Below are 25,048 nucleotides of genomic sequence, written 5' to 3' on the forward strand. Positions count from 1 at the left end.
AACCAAGCTCACATAAGCCTGAAGAGTCATTAGAGAATTCCTAGAATAAGTCTTGTGAGAAAAGTATTACAAAATATTCAAATGGTTTTGAGATGGATTTTAACAAAACCACAATTATCTAACAATAAAGTTTAGCTACTGCACACGGGTGAGACATTCTTCAAAGTCCACAAATTAGCACTTGCCGGTTCTAAAGATCACCTTTGCTTGATTGTAGAGAAATTCACTCTGAGGCACTTATGGGTATAAAGCAGACATAATGCTTAGATTACATTAGATGTGATATTGTTGCCAAATTAATGCTGAGTACTGGCACAAGAATTGTACTGAACAGATGAGTAATAACATGACACAAAATCACAGTACAAAAGCCGAATTCACAATTTTTACAGTAGCTAAATGTAACTGAATCATTATAATAATAGGATAGTAATAGTAATTCATAGTAATATCAGCCATAATACTTTAAATACTTGGAAAATAAAACAAAATGTGTTCTGGGATACCTTCTTTGTCCAGGCTTTCATTCATTCACTTTATGCATCATTTTCTGTAAGATGGATAATTTTCAATAACCCTACCACGTTTTCTTTTTTGTAGTATTTTTGTAGATATTCCAAGAGGTTATTCAGATATGCCACTTCTTATGTGATGATTGTGATGATGATTCCCTTGTGCAATGCTGAGGAGATACTGTAGTAGCATATCAAAAGATGAATGTCTTGATGGGTGAGTGGATTAGAGGAGCCTGTCTAAGCTTCCTATGAGTTCAGTGATTATTCCCATGAGATGAGATGTAAATGGTAATTTCCAGATCGGGTGGAAAAATTAATAAAAATAATAAGGGTACAATGATTTACTTACAGATTTCAAGCAGAGTTAAGTAGCTTTGTTGTAAAAGATTCAGAGTTTTAGATAAGAGTTTTCATTGAATATTTTGATTTAAATAGGTATTAAAAAAAAGCCCAGATGAAATTACAACATAGAACTAGTGGAAGACATGGCAAACATAAATTTGTTTTTTCATGATCTCCTGCTCCCTTCACCAGCATGCTGCATAGTCAATTGATTGTATTGCTTTATAAGACCACTGAACATGAAATCATACAAATTTTAATACCAACACTTTGCTTATTTCTATTTCATTAGTTGGTTGTCCTTTATGGTGATTGTCTTCTAAAAATGATTGGAACATGATTTATGAAACAAAAGACTCTGGCAGGCTGAGCACATAACCAGTTTATTACTGTACAGTGCAGGCATGAGAGGCAGATGATCAAAACTTCAGTGCTTCTGATGCATGTGTAAGGAATTCCCAATGAGGAGATATGTGGATCCTGTGCAGACGCAGGAGTAGGTAGGTGTCGAGGCAGGCAAACAATCCATTACGACAGGTGAGTTCGTGGTCAAAAGGAGAATGGTGGTTCGAAATCCAGGAAATACAAATAGTGGCAAAACAATCTGAAATGAGAGGCAAGGTCCAAAGTCAAAAGGCAAAAGGAAAGTCCAGAATCCAGAAGAGTGCGAGGTACAGAATAAAAGCCAGGTAGAGCTCTCAAAGAGTAGACTCAATACCAAGCAGCAAGAAGTGGGTTTGAATGGCTTAAATACTGCAGCCGGCCACACGGTAGGGCATCTGGTGCTGAGTTAACACGTGCAGCAGCACTTGTAATTATCGCCTCGGTGCTGGCACTGGTTAGCTCTCTTGGGGGCTGGTCTGGGCAGGTTGCCGGTTGTGACAGCATGCTCTCTTAGATGCTGTGACTTTGGTCATTCATTTTGACTCCTCTATGTATCAAAGTGATATTTATATATTGTTCAGTCAAGGGCAATTAACCTCCAGGAATGGAATTAATATTTTCCATTTCTTTACATATCTTTGAAATGCTTCCTGTTCTCTTCGTCTCATAGCCTCTGAGAAAAGAACCTTCTTTGGGATTGTGGAGTCTAACGTGAACAAACAACTTATCCCAAAAAGTCAGATGATTATACAGTAACTTCAGAGCTTGTGATGCCTATTTGAGAGAAAACACTGATGTTGATGGATCTGTCTTTTCACTTGATACATAAAATGCAATGTTAATTACTGTAGCTGCACACATGACCCAGTATCAAATCCATGATTATGGAGCTTGTCCTGTGCCAAGCCCCTTTACCAGTTGAGGAACTTTGGATGCCCCTAAATATATCCTCTAAACAGACCAGTTACCCACTTGAACATCTTTATACCAGTAAGATATACTCAGAAGCCCTTTTAAAGTGTTAGTATCATTCATTAATTATCAGAAAGCTCCTTATTTTTTGTAAAGATCATGGGAACATCCAGGAAGTGTGGGACACAAGGCTGGACTACATCCAGTGTTGGACACCAGTACCAGTCTATTGTGCAGGCACCCAAGGACAATTTTAAAGATAACAATCAATCTAGTTCGCATGTTTTTTTAAGGTAAGAGTAAAATCATAGTAAACAAGGAGGTAATTCGAATTCCATATAGAAAGGCACCCTAATCTAGAAATAAATTTAGTGTCCAAATTAGAAATGCACAAGCAGGTATAATGTGGAATTAAATTTGTACTTTCTATTTCAGTGCTGCATGCAGTACCCTACACCTGATAGACACAGTACACATAACATGCTCATCATGCAACCTACACAAACCACATATTGCAATAAGCATAGTAGCAAGCACTTCTATGCAACTACAAAAACAACAAATTACTGCAATAAATAAGTTGTTTTATCTGCATTAAAATAGTTTGAGTCAAGAATAAAATAGTTCCTTTTCTTATTCAATTAACAAGTACAAGCCGTAGCTTTACAGATCAAATAGGTATATTTTTTCCACTGGGTATTTTTAGGATGTCTTTCTTTCTGCCTAATGAAAGCCATTGACCTGACAATCTTCCCAGGAGTTTATGCTTGGCAAGGCAGTTCTGCCATCTCTTATTTTCATTTCTGATAGCCTACATTATTGATTTAATCTGCCATTAATTTCACACTTTATTGTGTACCGTGTGAGGAATGTAGACCATGAATCAATTAAGAAAAAAAGAACAATCTTGTCAACAAAGCCATTTCTAATTCCATCTCCATGGAAAGTAAATACATCCTGTTACAACGCCAATAATGGAACATCAGGCTTAATCATTTTTCAGTGGAGTCTTTTCACTTTGCCTTCAGCATATGCATGCTTAAAGGCCTTTTTTATTTGCTTCTTTATCTTTTCAATATTTTTATCCACCTCTCAGGTCACATCTACTGTGTTATGTCACTGTCTCTTTTAAGTAGTAACCCATTTTTTAAGGAATCAAAAAGGTTTTCTAATATACTTTTAGTATTTCATAGAAAATGGGAATTATTAGAAGAATTATTGGAAGAAATATACAGTATAAAGCAAAATATTTTACTTATCAAACTCCATTGACACATGAAGCTTTTTTTTTCTTACACAGATAATTGGAGAAAGCCGTTAAGGCATCCCACTATGCTGAGATAATTGGGCCATTCCTAATAACTGTTATCTCACCCTTATGTGCAGAGACTTGTAGTTATTATAACAGCAGGTTGTCAAGAGTTTCGACACTTGTTCCTACAGTTTCTTTCACTAGTAGGTCACACAGCTACAGTGCTGTATACTACAAGACAGTCTCTATGATTTTATTATAAAAGATCTCCTTGTGTGTCGATTTCTTAAAATATCACATTTCATGCATACAGTAGATTCCTAGAATGTCCTCCTTTCCAATCAGTTTTATGTGAAGCCCTAAAAAAATAGACATAATTAAGAAAGATTATCTGGTTTTCAGTCCAGAAACGTAAGATATTATTTATTCCAATGTAGTTAATTTTAATTGAAGACTAATAAAACCAACAAATAATCAGCTATGTAATATTTTGGTAAGGATATTTTTTCTTTTCAGTTTCTTAATTGCCACATTATTTTATGAAATTATGTAATTAGTGGTATCCTTGGAATAAGCGAAGTAGTTTCCTTGTTGCTAGGTTGGTCATTTAAAGTAGACTACATAAGAAAATAAGGAAAGTAACAAAGTAGAGAAGCCCATTCTGCCCATCTGGACAGTTTGGCAGTTAGTAGCATATTGATCCAAGGACTTCATCTGGCCATTTTCTGAAGGAATCCATTATATTAATTTGAACTACTTGGAGGGGCAGTTTGTTCAATATACTCACACCTCTTTGATTAAAGAGCACTTCCACGTAGTATCCTCTTGTGTATTCTGGTTTGTTTTTCACTGTTCATTCTTAATAAGTTTACTGCTTTGAATTTGTCAATATTTTTTAAGGATTGTGAACACTTGTATCAGTTCTCCTTGTGATCTCTGTTCAAAAATAAAAAGTTTTATGTATTTCATCCATTGTAAATGTACAATTTTCCTTAAACTTCATTGACACATGAATTCTCTAAAACTATATTAATTTAAGGACACAAAATGTCCTTAATTAGCCACATAATTGAGTGGCTTATGTTTGTGTGCAATAAAAGCACTTCTCATCATTGCAGAATAAAAAAAAACACCTGTCTCTGTGAAGTTTCTTGGTCGGGTAATGAATTTCAAGCAAAGATTCAACGATGAAGACTATGAAGTTTACAAAGAAAGGGTTAAAGTCATTGAAAATAAGAGAATGGGATAAAATATTGAAGTCTCTGAATACCCCCATAAGCACCTTCTACCTTCATCAGGAAATCCAAGACGCATCATACCTAGCATCTACAGTAGTACTGAGACTGCCTGCAAACTAAGCAGCAGGGCAAGAAGGAAACTGGTGAAGGATGCCACCTTAAAGCCAATGACAACTTTGAAAGAGGAAGCTCAGATGGGAGAAAATGTCCAACAGTCCAAAACATCTTAGTCACTCTACAAAGCTGGTCTTAATTACAGAGTTGAAAACCCACTTCATACACCATACAGAGTTTTCAACAAGTTGCTGTGTACACCTGCAAAAGCTGAGGCCAGGTAAGACCAAATTGGATGTTTTTGGTCTTAATGCAAACTGCTCCGTTTGACATAAACCCCAACCAGTACATTTACAAGTCAAAACCATCCCTACAGTCAAACTTTAATTTTACAGCTAAAGACTTAAAACTAGGACACAAATTAACCTGTCAGCAGGAGAAGGACCCAAAGTACAAGGCCAAAAAACGAAAGTGAATGGCTTTGAGTAGCCCAGTCCAAGTCCTAACTTGATTCTTATTGAGAATCTGTGAAAAGACTTGAAAAATGCTGTCCGTGAGAGATACAGTATGCAATCAGCTTGAGAGAGCTTTAATAAATCTGCATAGAAAAATGGGCAACAACTACACCAAGCCAGAGTAGAAAGTTGGTAGAGACTAGTCCAAAATCACATCACATTTACAGCTGTAAACTGTTACCAAAGTTGCTTCCAGCAAATATTGAGTTAATGGAACTGAAAATAATAATAACAATAATAATAAGGAACAAGGAATAGGTTTATTCTATGCTGAAAAGAGAAGAGAGAAAACACGTTTTGTCTGTGAAGCCCTCTTGCTCACACCTAACACCTGAAGAAGGCTTCACAGCCACAACGTGTTTTCTCTCTTCTCTTTTCAGCATGGAATAAACCTATTACTTGTTCCTTTGCAGTCTATGTATGATGACACAGCAATCCACCTGAACTACTATAATAATAATAATAGTAATAATAGTAATAATAATAATAATAATAATAATAATAATAATAATAATAATAATAATAATAATAATAATAAATAGTAGATTTATTATCACTTACCTTATCCTTAAAATATGTAGTTTCATAAAATAGAACACCATAAGATGGATCTCAATACTTTTGCAAGGCACTATAGATCATTTTATAGTAGCTATCCTAGAAGTCTGCAGACTTCTGAAAAGCAACCAGGTCTGACTATGGGACATTTAGATCCCTGGCATTTTTAATTAAGCCATTTTTTCTTTTTTATATACAAACAGTTCCTATACAGTTACAGTAGCTACAGTATATTTTATTGTAGTACAGTATACATACAGTACACTATGTGATGAAAGTACTTTCAAATTTAGAATTGAACATTCTTTAGATAATTATACCTAATCCCTCCTTACACTGTTTTATGATGATATATTAAGATTTCTTATAATTTATACCATATCAAAAACCTTGTTTATGCATGTGGTATTGATATAGCCATCTATTTTCTTTTAATCACCTCTACATTTCTCCAATATTATTTGTATTTTGTGTGACAATAATAATTTTATCAATTATATATTATATAATATATAAATAATTAACACTTACATACATACAATTGCTAAATATTTAATTAATTAAGTATTTATACACTTGGGCACTTTGTAACACAGACAAAAACATGCATATTTATTTCAGTGAACAAAAAGATATTGCAAAATATTTTCAACCCACAAGGAATTCCCAATGGTGTGATAATTATTTTCATACAGGAATTAATTGTTCAAAGTAAAATGTTGTACACGGAAAAAATAAACTCATAATGCCATTCAATATTCTCTGAAGGCCACAGAACTATTACTGTATGCTCTTTTAAGAACAGTGAAAAGTCATAAATTAAGTAGTTATCTTACACTAAGGCAAATGTGAAACAGAGATTGCATCTGAGACAACTAGTCAATAAAGAACAAATAAAAGTGATAATAATGTAATTCAATCTTGGAAGCTAAACTATAAGCATAATAATCAATGAGGTGAGGAAAGCTGAAGCTGAAGCAAAAAGAAAGAGAAAACAAAAAGGAGTATGGCAGAAACAGAAATGTAACTACATGAAACAATGGTATTTCTTAAGAAAGCACCGTGCCCTACAAAGTTGAAATATTCTTTCTGGTCACCAAATCAAAACTTTATTCAATGTATTCCCTGCTTAACAAAAATATCCCCAACAGAATTAGCTACGACAATACATGTATAGTGCTAAAATGCAGGCACTTTTGAAGTTTTCTAGACAATGTTCTGAAGTAATAAAATAATATTAATATCATATAAAAATATAATACCATCCACTGGACAGTCTGCTCTCCAAAAATGTTGCTAAACTGAGAGAAATTAAGAGAAATCTCTAAACCAGATAATGCCAAGATGCATGCACTGCATTTAGGGTAATAAAATAAAATAATTCTACCCTCAGATAAAACTTTTAGCCCTTATAGTCTTTACATTAAGTTTTATTCCTCTAACAGCAGGTCTGAATTGCAGCTGCTTTGTTCTGTATGAAGGTGGAACTAATTTGGGTGTTCTTGCTTCTTCAGCCCATGGAGGATGAGAGAGTTATGGATGACTCATGGTTCTGAACAGTTCTGTGTGGTTCTAATATACAAAGTTTGTTTTCCTGACCAGTCACTCACTTAGCTTGTTATTTATTTACTGTTTATGGGCAGAGATCTCTGTCTGTTGGTACTATACCACTTCCTCCAAGAAATGAGATTTGGTATATGTTGATAAGGATTATCAACTCCTATGTTATGACCCTATAACACTAAAAAACTGACTCACCAGGTTATCCAATGTTCTGTGACAGCTTTCTGATTGGTGGGCTGGAGGAAAACACTGCATTGCTTTCTAAATGTAGTGGAGCTCTTGGCAGTCGCCACAATAAACTATCTGCATTTAACCCTGTTTTGTTTTGATATGTCTTTGCAGTTTGTGATGACATTAAGTTTGTTCTCTTGGGAAACTGTTCAGTTTGAGCACTCATGGTCTGATAAAAAAAATATTCACTTTAAAAAATGTGTATACAATACAATTCAACAAAATTAGACACTATTGGAAGGCGGTTTGCATTCCAGAAAACCATTTTATTTCCTATACCATAGATAAGAAATCAATTTTTAGCTGGGTGCATTAATTTACTGGAATAAATATACAGTTCCTGCTAGGTCCATAACAAATCTAATACAGGTTTCCTAAATGGAAGTTATATGAACCATACAGAGTTGTAACATACAGAGAGTAGTGTTTCTAGAATTACCTTCTGAAATCTTGTTAGGTGTCTTGAACCCATAAGGCCTTTAGTATGCCTTTTTCAGCTTTGCCCTGAGCAATAGAGATAGCAATGTTTACTTTCCAATCTCCTGCTCAAAGTAAAAACAGAAAAATGAATTCTTTGTGAATCTGTAAAAAAGATTATGCTCAAGGTTTTATGTCCCAGGAGTACAGTTTAATGGAGCAGGTGGAAATCAGTATAATGTTATGCACTCTTTTGACTTTTTTAGCAAAAATTAGATTTAATACAAAGAAGAAATTCTGTTCCACAGCAGTGCTATAAATTAAAAATCAAACACTGACTGTATGTGAAGAAAATCTCCTTTTTCAATAATCATTATGCTATCACAAGAATGTAGCAGAAGGTTTAAGATAAATATTTACCTTTTTATTGAGATGCTAGTATAGTCAAAAGGTACATGTAAAACTAAAAATGTGACACTGTTTTCCATGCTGTTTGTCAAACTTGTCAGCAATAAGAGTTTTACTGCACCCTCTAACTGCAAATTAGACCATAAATAGTAAAATGTAGGAATATAAAAGCCTTCCGAGTCAGCCAGATGATACAACAGATGATTTTGTATGTCACTATGACACTATTTTTCCATATGAATTTCTACTGCAAGCTCTCAATATGTGGGGAAGACATTTATAACAATATCAAACAGTGCATGAAAATCTTTGAAATGCAGGGTGTAAAATAATAATAATAATAATAATAATAATAATAATAATAATAATAATAATAAACTTTATTTTATATAGCGCCTTTAAAGGTGGCTTCTCAAAGCGCTTTACAGGATGACAATAACAATAAATAAGAAGACTACAACAATAAATAAGAAAATTTCACAAGACAGGACACAATTATAATTACAACAATACAACAATAAAAATAGAGGAGACCGTGGAAGATGGTATTAAGAAGAGCAGAGGGGTGAAGAATGGAACCAGTTAAGTAAAGGCTTTTCTGAAGAAGAAGGTTTTGAGTCTGGATTTGAAGGAGTTTAGAGAAGGTGACTCTCTAATATCCTTGGGCAAAGAGTTCCAGAGCTTGGGGGCATAGCAGGAGAAGGCCCTGTCGCCCATACAATGTAGACGGGCTTGGGGGACAGTAAGGAGGGCAGAATTTGAAGAGCGGAGGTTGCGAGGTGGGGAGTAGGGCGATAAAAGTTCAGACAGGTATTGAGGTGCCAAGCCATGTAAAGCCTTGTAGGTGAGCATGAGGATTTTAAAGTTTACGCGGAATTTGACCGGAAGCCAGTGCAAGGACTCCAGGATAGGAGTAATGTGAACACTTGTACTAGACCTGGTCAGGATTCTGGCTGCTGAATTTTGGACATACTGCAGCTTGTTCAGAGTAGATTTAGATACACCAGGGAGCAGAGCAATTGCAGTTGTCAATTCGGGAGAATACAAATATGTTGATCAGCTTTTCAGCCACAGTTAATGATAGCATAGGGCGTAGTCTTGCGATATTTCTAAGGTGAAAAAAAGATGTTTTGACAGTATGCTGTACATGTGGGTCGAATGTTAAGCCAGAATCAAATATAACCCCAAGGTTTTTCAATTTTGATTGAAGCTCTAGTACAGAGCCATCTACAGACAGGGTTACAGGACTGGCTTTACGAAGTTGATGGGGGGTACCAATAAGCATGACTTCAGTCTTGTCACAGTTAAGATGAAGGAAGTTTTGAGTCATCCAAATTTTTATGTCAGAGATGCAATTAGATAGAATAGAGACAGCCACGTCAGTGTCGGGTTTGGTATGGATGTATATTTGAGTATCGTCAGCGTAAAAATGAAAGCTGAGGCCATGTGATCTTAAAAGCTGACCAAGTGGGAACATGTAAATGCTGAAGAGCAAGGGGCCCAGTATTGAGTCCTGGGGGACACCAAACTTGACAAGACCGATTTCAGACCTGTACCCATTGAGAGAGACAAAGTGACAGCGATCAGTGAGGTAAGACTTAAACCATTATAATAAACCAAAATAATGCTTTACACCAATAAGAAAGTTTGGATACCCATAGTTTTTTCAAAACACATACTGTACTAAATGCACATGCTCCTATGAATTATAAACAAGTAAATAATAGTACATAACTGCAATAATAGTAAATAAATACTGTGTTTTCCATTTTGAAGCTGTATCTCAGAAGCTAAGAAAATGTGGGCTTGGTCACTACTGGGGTTAGAGACCTTTAAATGAAAACCAGGCAGCTGTGTGAAAAAGTAAGTGGTACATTTTTCTCTGGACCAGAATGTTCAGGTTGAAAGCCCAGGATGACAACAGGGGGCACTGCTGAGAAGATAAAACAAATACTTTTATTCCTGAGTACTTGATTATTAAAGTTTCAGTGGCATTTTTGGAACGAGTAGAGGTGTTAACTCTGTTGCCATTGCTAAATCTCACCCTGAGCTTGCACAATTCACTCTACCTAAAGTTTGCTCTACAGATGCAGCCACACAGAATGCACAGTATTTCTTTCAAATACATTACTTGTAAAGTGGCATGTTGCATTATGTAATGAACTGGCCAAAGATGATCGATAGGTGACATCTGGTGTGTGTTAAATCTTAGTGAAACAAATGCTTCATTTATTCTGTTTCTCTACTGTGTGTTTAAATCTGCTTACTATGGAATATTAATATAGAATTGTACATCTAAATTTTGGGAATTTAACTTTGAATTTCAATTTAGAAAAATATAGGACAATAAAAAGGACAATAAAGACAATACAAGTTTAAAAAAACATAAAAAACATCAAAATGTTTCCAAAATATCCACAAATTACATTTTTAACTGGCAAAATTTCTTTAGTTACATGATTCAAAATTAATATTCCCTATCAAGTGGTATTAAATCGGTATTACAACTTTTTTACAACAATAATGGCAAGTGTTCTTAATACATTTTCTTATAAAAAAGCATTATATCTTTTTATGAAGTTTTTAAGCTTTATATAGTTAGAAAAAGCATATAAAAACTTTTCCACAAGAACCACTATAGATTACCGAGTTAAAGTATACAATTTTTATAAAGAAGTTGGGATACTGTTGTCTACTTTGTTTTTTAGATTTAGCTACCACTACCATCTGCTGTATGTACATTAGGTACATATATTAGGTATACAGTATATTATGTATGAGACTGTAATACCTTAAAGCCACTCTAGTACAGCATGTGTGAAATGTATTTTTCTTAATCGAAATGTAATTGAAAAGTTAAATTGTTTCCGATTACTAATTGCTGAAATTTGCATTAAGGCAAAATATAGATTACTCAATGCAGACGTAAACCTGAAAGAAGCATATTGCATTCAAAAGAAGCTATAGTATAATAATGAACTATTTTTTATATCCAATTTTGTTTTTGTAAAATAGCCCTACTTTCTTTTAAAAATTAATTTAATATTTAACATACTGTAATACATAGCTTAAAATGAATAAAGAGTATGCAACTAAAATTATTCTATAATTGGAAAAAGATTGTCTCAAGGGACTCAGCATTCAAAACCAGGCATTTTCTGGCAATAGCTCAAAAGTTTCATCACGCCTTGTTAAGCATTCACTGCTCCACCTGGCAGTTTTACAAAGTAGTGCAGTCTCACAATAGAATATTCTTAAACTTGTGCAGCATACGGCGGTGTGCGTGGCACAATGTGCTGCATTATCCAGCTTGGTTTCTGAATGTCTGTAAGAGATTTGGCTATTCTTCAGATGATAAATGAACAGTCATACAATACAATTCTAATCTCTTCGTCTGTGTTCTCAAAGACGGTTTTCCGAACTCATACATCAGAAAGACCACTGAAACTAAAATTATTCTGCAGCTAGGATCACACATTCTCCCTTCCCTTAACAACAGACTACTGTTCTTTTAAATTTTCTTTATTCATTGGAAGTTTCATTCCATACCGCTCTGCACCCATTCTGACTTCACACCTCTTGATTGGCCTCTCTTTCTGTCCCCTGCTCCTGCCTCTCACTCCTCCTCCCTCCCAACCGTTGTTCTCCCGCTACTTTACCTTTGCCTACTGCCCTGTCTCTCTCACACCTGAAGAAGGCTCCATGGCCGAAACGTTGTGCTCTCTTTCTTCTTTTTTTCAGCATGGAATAAACCTATTACTTGTTCCTTTGCAGTCATACAATACTGTACACTTGTCCTTTTCATTTTCTTTATTTTCACACAACTGTGTGAAGTATTGCATACCCCTGTGAAGACGTGGGAATTAGGATGGATTGGTTTTAGGATTAGGTTTTAGAGGTTAAAAAAGGCTCATGTCATGGTAAACTCATTAGTCCAAAACGTTTGACTGGCTGGATGTTACCCTCAATCCCCTGTGTTTATCCCATATTAAGGATATGGTGTTCTTTTTAAAAGTAGAAAAAAGAGACTGACCATAAGCTACAAAAATAAACCATAGTTTTTCTTTATTCTTTTGTTTGTATTGGACTTGCTTTGTTTTATCTGTCTGGTGTATATCAGATGAGGTGAGGGTCAATTTCATTTAATAACCCAAGAAAATCTGTTTGATTCTGTTTTCAAATGTACTTTAGGTTTTTACAAATGTTTTTTTAAAAGCTAAATAACTCTTTTATGAATTGATTGAATCTTTGGGAAGAAAAAGAAATTAGAGAATCTCTTCAGAACATTGTAGTGGTTATTGTATCCTCACCAGACATATAGCTGGAAAACACCCTGGGGCTGGAGTGCCTGATCCTTGAACTGGAAATAGCTCTTTTTCTGGTCAGACAACTGAATAATTCTCTGGCAGGGCCTGGAGGCCCTTAAGCAGTGAGCAGGGAAACTCTCATGCCAAAATTCCTCAGGACACTAAGTAGTTCAGACCTCCATGTGAGTTCTTTGTTTATTTGGGACTCCCCCTCCTTGTAAATACTTGCCTGTCAATGGTATTCACATTGGAATATTTCAGTTTCTCAATAACTGCACAGTACAATATATTAAATGAAAGAAGTCATAATGATATACAGTACAGGTATTCTCACTCACTGCTTGCTTAAGATTGAAAACATATTATACATACACTAAATTCTCGTGCAATTTCAAAATATTTTAGTTCTAAAATAAGAAAATTGAGGAAGAGTAATGTTTTTGTTAGTGGAAATGTTTAATTGACTGTTGTGTCCCAGTGTCTGTTCTGTGTGTGTTTTTTCTGTTGTCCACACTACTGACCCTTGATTGTTCTCCCTTCCCCATTGGCCCACCATTACACCACACTTTCAGTATGACATCATCATCAATTAGTTCTCAGCCAATCAGAACACATCTTATTCAGCATATAACATGGAGGTTTTCAGCAAGGAGAGGCCTTTCGTTTGACTTTGGTCCCGTTTGGTTTTGGTTATCGTTTCACTTTTGGTTATTCCTTCGGCTTTGTTGGTTTGTTGTTTTGCTTTTTGTGTGTATATTTTCGTATCACTTCAGCTTTGTTGTTTTGTTTGTTTTCTGTTTGTTTCGTTGTACTTTCGTTTGTTTGTGTGTTTATCCTTGTTTTGCCATTACTTTGCCCTAACGTGCTACATGTTCAACCTTTGTGTTCTTTTGTACCCTGTTCCTGTTGATTACTCTTGTTTTCCCTTATTTGTATTCCTGGTTCACTTGTGTTTTTGTGTGAACTTTTGTATATAAGGTTAGTTTAGGTTGTTGGGTACACTTTACACACTTAGTTTATTTTGTATTAGTACACTAGTTTAGTACGGGTGAGGGCCATTTGTCTTGTATGGTTTTGGGTAGTCAGTGGAGGTTAGTTAGGGTGTTGAAGATGCCGAGGACCGTGTGTTTTGGGTTTTCTTTTGCAGTCAGGTTAGCTTTCCCTCACTTTCCTAGCCAGCTCCATTTTGTTTATTTTCTTTTCTTTGGTACCACTTGTAGCGGTGAGGCTTAATAATAATGCAGAATTAAGTGTTTCTGAGCTTTCCCAAATTAGGCCTCATTTCTCTGTTCATCTCTGTGGTGCAGCCACAGAGAAACCATTCATGCAAGGTGATTTAAGGTCCAAGGACAGCTCCCAAAGGGGGATGCATTTAGCTAAGCCTGGCTATCATGATCAATGGTCATCCATTGGTGCCTATCTGTCTAGGGAGTGCGAGTTGGACATCTGGACTGCATTACTAAGTGTCAGGACTAAGTGACTCATATCTCACCTTGATCAACCAATCAGGGACTGGTAGGGCCGAGTAACCCACGTGGGACTCTGATGCCCATGGAACTTTCAGCCAATCAATGAGCTGAAGTTCCTCCAGGTAAAAACAGGCAACACAGAGAGCCTGAGAGATTCGACAAGATTGAGATTCAGATTCAACAAGATTCAACAGGAGAATTCCAGGGCAGGACGGCCCAGGAGCAGAAGGCTCCCAAGGGCAGGACATTCTCACAGCGCGCCTCCTGACCATCCTGAGACTCAGCCCGGACAACCACGGAACGGCCAGTGTGTCCGAGTGCCAGAACTTTCCTTTGTTCTAAGAGTCTAGAGTGGAGGTTGCCAGAGAGTAACCAGCAGCAGGCCTCGTGAACAGGTCGGAACTGTGGACAGCTGAATCACTATTCAGAACTAGCTCTTCATCATAAACGAACTGGTCCTCTTCCTGACTTGCTGGGACCCACAGTCATCTTTTCTCCTGTGCACAAACTTTGCTAGTTAAAGCCAACAGTGAGTATCAGCAGCACACCGTCGCAAGCCGCACAGCACAGCCTGGCACGGAGCCAGAGAGCGCGGATTGGACAGCAACAGCCTGCAACTGTTTCTTTGTGCCCGCAGGAGATCTGAATCCCCAAAGATTGGATGAGTATTCAACTTCAATGCATTACAGCTCGAGAATTCAATTGTTATCCCAACCAGTTGATATCAATTTAATTCCTAAGAGTTATGTACTTGTTTGAGTATCTAATGTAGAAGTTGTAACCAAGTTCACTTTACGAAACGGTCTTAATGAATGATATACTGAACGTATGTCCTCTTGATGTGTAACTCTTTGTAACTGATTGAATATATATCTTTTGTATTCTGAAAACCCTCTCGATAAGATCTGTTAGGTTTATATGCATATTCTATGTATTAATAAATGTATCCTCGTGTATTAGTACCTGTGTGTGTGCGTTGTTTGAGTTATGTCGCATGGTTGGATTCTAAAGCCACCAAAAGAATCAACTTTGTGATTTACTGCTACAATTAATAATTGTCTCAGTAAATGCCCAAACCCTACAGAACTGGTGCCTTCAGAGAGCCACTATGATTACATATTTGGCGTCCCTGAACCGGTTTTCTCTACACACTCTAGTTCCTTACCCTTGTTATCACGCTACCTAGTCCCTCACCAAAACCCACCTGATTCCAAAAGAATTATCCTAAATGTTACACCCCGATACCCCTAGACACTTGGGGTCGTAAAATTGACCATTTCTCTTTTTAGGTCCCCACCATTGTTTATTGAGACATAGTGTGATTTTAGCTTTTTCTTTACTATACATTCAGAGCTGCGACAATATATCACAGGCTAGCTACCGTACAATTTAAAATGTAACATGGCTGTAGAGTTTTGTTGTTTAAAGGTGATTACATGCCATAAATGGAGCCTGGATCACACTTAAATGTTTTAATGAGTCTGTTTTACAGTAATTCAGAAAATAATTAAATTTTATAGTCGTGGAGTGTTGGCAATCATTCAACAATCAATAAAGTAAGAGTTCAACCATTTAAGAGCAATTCCGAAAACTCCAAACATAGTCTCAAGACGAGAGAGTAGGATTTCAGCAGCTATAAGAAGATCATTGGTAACCTGAAGTTACTAAGGCAGTTTTTGTGCTGTGTAATTGTCTGAGATCAGATTGGAGATGTTTGAAAAGGTTTTTTGCAATGAGATGGTTGTTTAATTGAATTGCAACAGCACATTCTAAAAATTTAGCAAGATAATACAAACTGGATATAGGGTGAAAATTGTTTAGACTGTCTAGGGCTGTACTGTATTTGTTGTTTTTTTTAGGTGCAGGGGTTACTTCAGCCATTTTATGGGCTGTTGGCACTGCTCTAGCGATCAAGGACACATTTATTATGTTGAGGTCAGAAAAACAGGACTGAAATATAAAAAAAATAAAAAAGTATATCTTATGCATTGGTCAGGCAATGTGGATAGGTCTTCTGCATTGCAAGCAAGAATTCTACCCCTGAACCACTAATGTGTAACTCTGATTGGACAACTAAACATGTGGGACAGTGGGAAACGTACAGATGTAGCCATTCAAACTGCGCGGTAAAATCCTGTACCCCTGGCCAAAGATGATCGACAGGTGGCACTTGCGGTGTATTAGTTGTTAGTGAAACAACTGCTTCATTTAGACTGTCAAACTGCAGTATGTCCAAAATTCAGCAGCCAGAATCCTGACCAGGTCTAGTGCAAGTGTTCACATTACTCCTGTCCTGGAGTCCTTGCTCTGGCTTCCAGTCAAATTCAGTGTAGACTTTAAAATCCTCATGCTCACCTATAAGGCTCTGCATGACTTGGCACCTCAGTACCTGTCTGAACTATTATCACCCTACTCCCCACCTTGCAACCTCTGCTCTTCAAATTCTGCCCTCCTTACTGTCCCCCAAGCCCATCTACATTGTATGGGTGACAGGGCCTTCTCCTGTTATGCCCCCAAGCTTGGGAACTCTTTGCCCAAGGATATCAGAGGGTCACCTTCTCTACACTCCTTCAAATCCAGACTCAAAACCCTCTTCTTCAGAAAAGCCTTTACTTAACTGGTTCCATTCTTCACCCCTTTGCTCTTCTTAGCATCACCATCCATGGTCTCCTCTATATATTGTAATTGTGTTTTACCTTGTGTATTCTCCTTATTTATTGTTATTGTCATCCTGTAAAGCGCTTTAAGAAGCCACCTTTAAAGGCGCTATATAAAATAAAGTTCATTTTTATTATTATTATTTAATCTCTCTACTGTGTATTGTAGCATTTGCAGGTTCTTTTTCAGAACTAAAGAACAGTGGAGACGCGATTAACCAAGCACTGACTTTATTTAACAACCACACCAAAACCAAACACAGGATCTACACACACATGAGGAGACTGACGAACACGTACACACATTTAGGGTGGTAATTACCTAACAACACACTCTACTTTTACAGGACTACACAGGGCACTAGAATTACTAGGACATTATTTACACAGGTAGGGTCAGCCGCTGGTCATCGTGCTGACCCTCAGACTCTTCCCAGCTACCACTCCCAGCATGCTCAGCGGTACTACGAGCGCCTAGGGGCGCTTCCTCCTCACCACCAGGTGAGGGCGTTACACTGCCCCCACCTGAAGCGTCTGGCGTCTCGCCGACGTCGAACACCCCCCTCAGGCTGTACTCGTATTCGGCCAACTGCTGGGTACCCTGCGTGAGCGGCCGCTGCGCCGCGGTGACGGCTGGCGATCCACGGACGCCCCACTATCGGCCGGCTCCGGCCCCGGCTGCTCCTCTGGAGCCTCCCCACACGGCTCCTCCTCCCGGGCCCGGTAGGGGGCCAGGCGGTCTCGGTGCAGGACCACCACTCTCCCCCGTGTTCGCAACCGGACACGGTAGCAGACCTCGGTCAGCCGGCAGGGCGCACTGCGTCTGCTGGCGCTGCCAGTCACCCCGAACACTACCTCAGCCCGTGTAGCAAGGGCCAAGGCCTGCTCCAGCGATGTTGGCGCGGCCAGCTGCACGTGGCGCCGCAGCTCCTCGGGCGAGAAGGCCTTGAGAAAGGCCTGGAGAGCCATCTCCCGCTGCGCCTCCCGGGGGAAAGTTGGGTATCCTCGGCGGGCGAGGAACATGACATCGGCGGCGACCGGGCCCAGTCGCTCTCCTGGTCGGCGCCGCCGCAGGGCCAGCCTCTCCCGCATCAAGTCCGGCGCCTCCTCTACACCGAAGCGCAGCTGGAGGGCTGCTGCCAGCGCCGTGTAGTCGCCTCTGTCCTCCTCCGGGACGTCCAGGAGCACCTGGCAGGCCGCTCCTTCCAGCGCCGCCGCCAGGTGGCCGGCCATCTCCGCCCGGCTCCAGCCATTCGTCCGGGCCGTGAGCTGGAACTGCGCCTCATAGGTCTCCCAAGGCGCTTCACCATCGTAGCGACCTGGTCGCACCCGCGCCGATGGGTGTGGGAATCGCTGATCGGCTCCGGCAGGGAGGGCATCCTCTCTCCGGGGCGGCCGCCCCCATTCTACTGGCGGGACCACTACTGGGTAGCCCTGGTAAGGGCTGTGGCCACCTGTCGCACCCAGGAGTTGCTCAGGCTCCCTATGTGCGCCGCCGATGGGTTCTGCGTCTTTCAGCGTCAGCCGGCGCTTTACGGAATCGGGTAGTGTCTGCCACGAGTTGTTCATTCTGCCTGCTTCTGACACCAATGTAGCGTTTGCAGGTTCTTTTTCAGAACTAAAGAACAGCGGAGACGCGATTAACCAAGCACTGACTTTATTTAACAACCACACCAAAACCAAACACAGGATCTACACACACATGAGGAGACTGACGAACACGTACACACATTTAGGGTGGTAATTACCTAACAACACACTCTACTTTTACAGGACTACACAGGGCACTAGAATTACTAGGACATTATTTACACAGGTAGGGTCAGCCGCTGGTCATCGTGCTGACCCTCAGACTCTTCCCGGCTACCACTCCCAGCATGCCCAGCGGTACTACGAGCACCTAGGGGCTCTTCCTCCTCACCACCAGGCGAGGGCGTTACAGTATATTTAAATCTGCATAATATGGACTATGAATATGACATTTTACAACTAAACGGAAATTTTCATAGCTGAACATAAAAATAACAGGGGCATAATGTCTCTGTGCACTATATCGTCAGAAACTATATTAATTCAGGAATATAAATATATTATACACACTGTATATGGCTGGTAGTTGTAGCTTAAATCAAACTTACACAACAGTGTTCCACTTTCTTCTTCATTTATGCAACAAATTCTTTAACTCAGTCACTTACTGTGGTTATTTTGGAAACGTTTTGAGGTGCTATAATGTTGGAACCTTTTCTGTGAATATTTGCCGTCGTTATTTCAGTAAAAAATGTGTACTTTTTAGAATCCGCTTAATAAGGAATATAATATGGAATCACGTAACTAAAAAAATAATAACCATATTAATTTAAAGATCTAAATATAATATATTTATATAGCTGGTACTATTACCGTAGTCCACTTTCCTTGTAAACATATATTATTTTTTCTTTGACCCATTCACTCATGATTACTTCTGAAACATTTTAAGCTGTTCATTTCAGCATCCAAGTGTCCTGTTGGTGTAGTGGGTTGGTTAATAGGGCTCTATCTAGGAGATCAGAGTTCAATACCCGCTTAGGGCACAAGTTTTTCTTCTAACAAAGACTCCATTTAAAAAAATAAAGTAGTAAATATTATGTATACTATTAACAATTATTATTTTTTATATATCACAACATATTCAATGTTAAATGACATTAATAATGAAATAAAAACATGAATGAGCAAATGTGAATACTGTCAACAGTAGGAGTAAAAACCAGTTCAACTGGTTTAATTCAATTCAAAATACTTTAATCAGTGGGGTAATTTAACACAAGCCTTTATAACAAGCCTTAAAATGAAATAGTAGACAGTATATTATAATTATAATCGAGAATAAAAAAGTGGTATTAAAAAGACCACTGAAACTATAATACTGTATCAGATCATTATTAACAGTAATAATTTATCAATAATAAATAATATAATATAATAAATAATAATTTAAAACTTTTTGTATGTTTTTCAGAGTAATTTGTTTTCTCTGGTTTTCATAATATTTGCTTTTTAACACCCAAGCCGGACAGGTCTGTAGTGATGGGCCAGAAGAAGAGTGGTACCCTGGTGCCCCAGGTTGAGGATTGGCCATAGGGCTAACAGCTATATTGTAAAACAACTGGGCAGATGGGCTCATCAACCTTGGTTGGTAACTCATCTAAGAGAAGGAAAACTATGACTTCAAACCTCCGCTGCTTTGCGGCCATACCCACTTTTGTATAAGGCTTCGGGAGTTAATCCTGAGAACAAATCTGGAGTCGGAGTCCCTAGGGCAGTCTGACATTGACTTCAATGTCCTTCTGGCAACCCCTGTGATGCTTATGGTGCCAAATTGTATTGGCCTTTGTGCTCCTTACTCGTTCATACCATAGCGCTGACTGTGACACTGATCATTCGCTCGTAGGCTGCAAGTTCAAGATACAGCCTAAGAAGATCCACTGCTCTAAACCAGAGTGAAAACCAAGCCCCGACATCAGAAAGATGCAAGATCCTGAAAAAGTAGCCTAGTTTGCAAAATCTATGAATGAAGCTTTGAAAGTCACTCAGAATGGTGATTCTGTCACTGACATGGGAAGAACTGCGAGAATATATATATATAGCCTTGTTACGTATGGGGAAAGGACCTCCATGAACAGAGACTGGATTGAAGCCAAGTCTGGCGAGATGAATCTCATCATTGAAGCAAAGCATGCAACCCTTACGGAACACAGACGTTCACCAAGTGGGAGGTGTTTGCAGATGCTGAGAGCTGGTAGAAGGAAAGTCCAGCAGACAGCCAGGAGCTGCGCAAATGAGTATTGGCCAGAACTCTGTGAAGACATCCAAACAGCAGCTGCAACAGGTAACATCAGAGGGATGTACAATGGCATCAAGAAAGTCCTTGGTCCTGCTCAGAACAAAACAGTTCCCATTTCAAGTCCTCCAGTGGGGAAATGATTACTGACAGAGGCAAGCATAAGGAGAGATGTGTAGAAGATTACTCTGAGCTTTACTATTGAGAGAATACGATCTTTGGTTCAGCACTTGATGCCATAGAGTGCCTGCCCATTATGAATTAACTAGATGCAGAGCCAAAGCTGGAAGAACTCAGCAAGGCCATTGACAGCTTGGATTCTAGTAAACGCAACGCAAGTCCCCTGTCCCTGTGGTGTGAAGCAGATCAGCAGTTCTTTTAGTAATAACATGAATGAATGAACCTACAGAACATCTCCAGGATACTCTTAAAGGAGGGATTGTTTCATGCCAGCCAGCTAGCACATTATCACTTTGCAGTAGGGGGAAGGGAAGTGGGCTGTAATTTCACTCTCCATCAATACACAATCTTAATAGTCAATGATGCTGCTTTAGCTATGTTATCCCTGGTTTAAATTCTGGGTTTTAAGAGAAGAATGTTATTTTTTGTGTATATGTTTCATGTTACTTTCACAGCATTCACAATGATTCTAAGCTGATCACGAGGAAGAAAAAGAACCTGCTTTTTGTACATAATAAGTGGTGTTTAACTATCTAACAATGTTTTAGATTGAATTATAGCTTTTAATGTCATGCAATGTCTAAGTTAGGCAGGGACATGTCATTGTTTCTTATATTTGATTTTCTTTTAAAAATGTTTAAAAAATCAGCTTCCCACTTTCACCTTGCTGTAACTATAGTGGGAATGTAGTAGATTTGGGGGCTTGTTCAGGATTTTTTATTTGTTTTGTGGAGTCAATATTTGTTCCTTGGTTCACGCATGCTGCATTTGGGGTTGTTTTAGTTTGTAGTGGTCCTTTGTATTACAGGTATTACGGTACTACAGTTTGTATTACGGGTAATCATCATGGCTTTCAATTTTGAGGATTTTATTCTGTGCCTAACTTTGGAGCAGTTTGAGAAATGTTGCAAGTAGGGATGTTGAGATTTCACTATTAACCACGATTAAAAACGTCACAGTTTCCAAAATGTGAGAATTTTAGAAGCTACAGTAAAATTCTATTTTAGAAGCCTTGTGTTCCACGTTGCTCTGAAAAATTTGTCTCACGAGTGAGTCAGTCAGTTGTAATCTTAGATAGTCCAGTTTCTCCTCCAGAGAACGGGCATTGGAAAGACAAATTGACGGGAGAGCCAGTTTGTGAAGATTGGCTTTTAGCCTGCCATGGTTTCCGGCTCTCTTACCCCACTTTTGCTTCCTTTCCCATCGTTTTCGGTGTCTCCTCATACAGGTGGCGCCGCCAGGATGGGACCAGATCCTGGCAGTAAGTTAAGGTCGTCAGAATGTTCAGCGGATAGTCTTTGCATTGTTTACCAATGTCCAGCAGGGTCAGACGATCGTAGACTGCTGGGAAATTAGGACTAGAGACAATATTTAACACAGAAAAATCATTTAGCACCATTTTTACCAGACCTGGATAAGCCACTGCATTCGTGCGTGCCACCATCTTGGTGTTGGCAGAACACTGTATAATAATAAACTTTTTATATATCCAACTGAGCAATCTTACTTTTATAAAATATACTTACTTCTTAATCAGTTTAATATTTAACATGCTGTAATAAAGAGTTTAAAATGAATACAGGTCTGAACAGTATACAGCTTCAATTTTATATTGGAAAAAGATTGTTTCTCAGCATTGACTGAGATTTGAATCAGGCGTTTTCTGACGACAGCCCAAATGCTCCACATGCCACATTAAGCTTTTGCTGCTCCACCTGGTGGTTTTACAAAGTAGTCCAGTCCCACAACTGAGTAATTCTATAAAGCTGTGGTACCTGTTACCCCGCAGACACTGAACTGCAAATTACTGGAGTATTCCCCGCACCCATTCTGAATGGCTGGATTTTACTGAATGGCTGATTTTCTTACTTTGTGTATTTCTTGCTAAGAGCTAAAAAAAAAACTACAAGCGTTGCTTAGTGATGGGTTTATTTGATAGGAAGTCTCATCACACTGCAAAGAAACATTATATATTATAAAAATTTTTCAAGTAGGTAGCTGCATCAGCATGTATTGGCTGCAAAGGAACAAGTTAAAGGTTTATTCTATGCTGAAAAGAGAAGAAAGGAAACACAATGTTTCGGCTGTGGAGCCTTCTTCGGGTGTGAGACTTGGTGGATATCACTTCCTTTTGGTAGTCAATGGTAAGATCGTGTTGGAGAGTATGGTAGGCAGAAGTATTGGTTAGTTGTCTGGAGGCTTCATTAATATACAAGTCTCTTTGTCACATCACAACAGCTCCTCCTTTGTCTGCTGGTTTGATGACTCTATTGTGGAGAGATTGGAGAGCCTGAATTTCTCCTTAGGTAAGATTAGACATGTGTTTCCTGGGTGTGGAAAGGGTCTTGGGAGCTTGATTATTGCGTTGGTTAATGAAGTAATTGACTGGTGGAAAATGACCGGAAGCAGTCAGGTTGAGCCGAGACTAACCTAGGTGCAGCTAATAAGGCAGAGTAGGACAGGGAAGCTACACTGCAAAGCAAAGCTAGTAGGCAGAGGTTTGGCACAATACTACTGGTCTGGTTTTCAGCTGGACTGAAGGGGTGATGGATAGCCAACTGGCAGCATGGTTTGGGAACCAGACAGTTATCTGGACTGAGTTCAGGAAGTGTATCCTTCTCTGAAGTGGGCGTGTTGTGCTGTGAGCACTTCCATAGCAGCAGGAAGTTCAATGACTGAGAACCAAACCATAGGCAGATCAGAGTTAAAATATCCTGGATGAATTGGGATGATTACGCGTTAAGCGGGGGATGTGGCTGGGACAAATGGACCAAATCCGTGTGTCCCTGGGAGGTGTTTGACTCCTTGTGCAAATGTGGCTGGTTTCCATGGAGACCAAGTGCAGCACGCTCTTGGCTCACCCAAGCATAAGAGATAATGAAAAAAGAAAAACTAAACGAAAGCTTACACAAAATTACTGAGAAACACAGCAAAAAGCAGAAACAGATGAATGTGTAAGGTGATAAGATGTAAAGTATTATAGTGTACAAGGTGCAATGTTTTATGTTGTTTTAAAAGTATTTAATATAGTAACTATAACTTTAATATTGTAACTGTTTCACCTGTACGTTTGTAGTGTGTCACCAAATTAGAACATTAGGAAAATAAAGTTTTTTTTTCAGTTTTGTAAAATAAACTATTAAAATTAGAGTTTCTGTGTGTGTAGCCGGGGCATGTATTTATCAGTACTTCTCTGGTTTTATTTTCATTCAACACACTGATGTTTAAATAACTGTGATTTTTCACAACTTTTGTTTAAATAATATATAATATGTAATTGCATTTTAGAAACCTTAGCTTTTTAGTTTATGTGCAATTATTTGTGGTGTAACCACGGTGTACTTGAGCTCATAGTGTGAGAATTACTACTCAACAGGTATTTATATGAAATGCATATGGCCATATAAAGCAGAATACCAATTAACTCAATATTTCAATTATGCATTGTAAGTGTATTGCATTCAACCATTCTTCGATTAAAGAAAAATCCTTTAAATTGTGCAGACTTGTATGAAGTACATTGTAACTTACAGTACACTACTAAAAAATATATTAAAATTACTACACAAATCTTATTTTAATCTGGCCGCCTTTTTTGTTTATTTGCTTTTAAATATGTCTTTAAAGCCACTATCTGTAACATTTTTAAAAAACAAAATCTAAAACAAAATGATTACTAATAATACACAATTACTAATAAATCTATATTTATATTTAATGTATGTAAATAAAAAATGTAAATTCTGTTAGTGTTATAAAGTATTGTAACACATTATCTTATTTGGAATTGTGTGTCATCATTGTATTGTCACAATTGTAGTCCCTCCTCATTAAGGGCGCTCCGGCTCTTCCTTGTTTGCCCTATTCCCCGCACCTGCCCCTTGTTCCAGTCTCCTTCCTGTTTCCCATAAAAGCCAGACGCAGTCTCCAAGTGTGGCTCTGCATCTGATTTCCACATCGTGCGAGCCTGGGACCTGGTTGGGCCTGGCTCCATTATGCTTTTAGCTTCCTGCTCCTGTTCCTGTTCCCCCCCGCCAGTCCCGACCCGGCACCTGTTTTTAATCCCTTGTTTTGGATGGATTACCTGGCCATGGACTTTTGCTTGTTTTTTTGGATTTTCTTTGGACTTATTCTTTGGATTGTTTGCCTCGGCCACACCTCCCCGGATAACCAGCACTGCATGGACACGCCCCCCTGTTTACATCCCCGTATTCCTGCAT

At 38.5% G+C, this 25,048-nt stretch overlaps 1 pseudogene; it reads right to left on the reverse strand.

Moving 5' to 3' along the window:
* Window positions 1–8,787: 8,787 nt before the first annotated feature.
* Window positions 8,788–24,822, reverse strand: LOC138241178 (uncharacterized; annotated as a pseudogene).
* Between the last annotated feature and the right edge of the window lie 226 nt (window positions 24,823–25,048).

Source organism: Lepisosteus oculatus, chromosome 1, assembly GCF_040954835.1.
Source record: "Lepisosteus oculatus isolate fLepOcu1 chromosome 1, fLepOcu1.hap2, whole genome shotgun sequence".
Classification (NCBI taxonomy): Eukaryota; Metazoa; Chordata; class Actinopteri; order Semionotiformes; family Lepisosteidae; genus Lepisosteus; species Lepisosteus oculatus.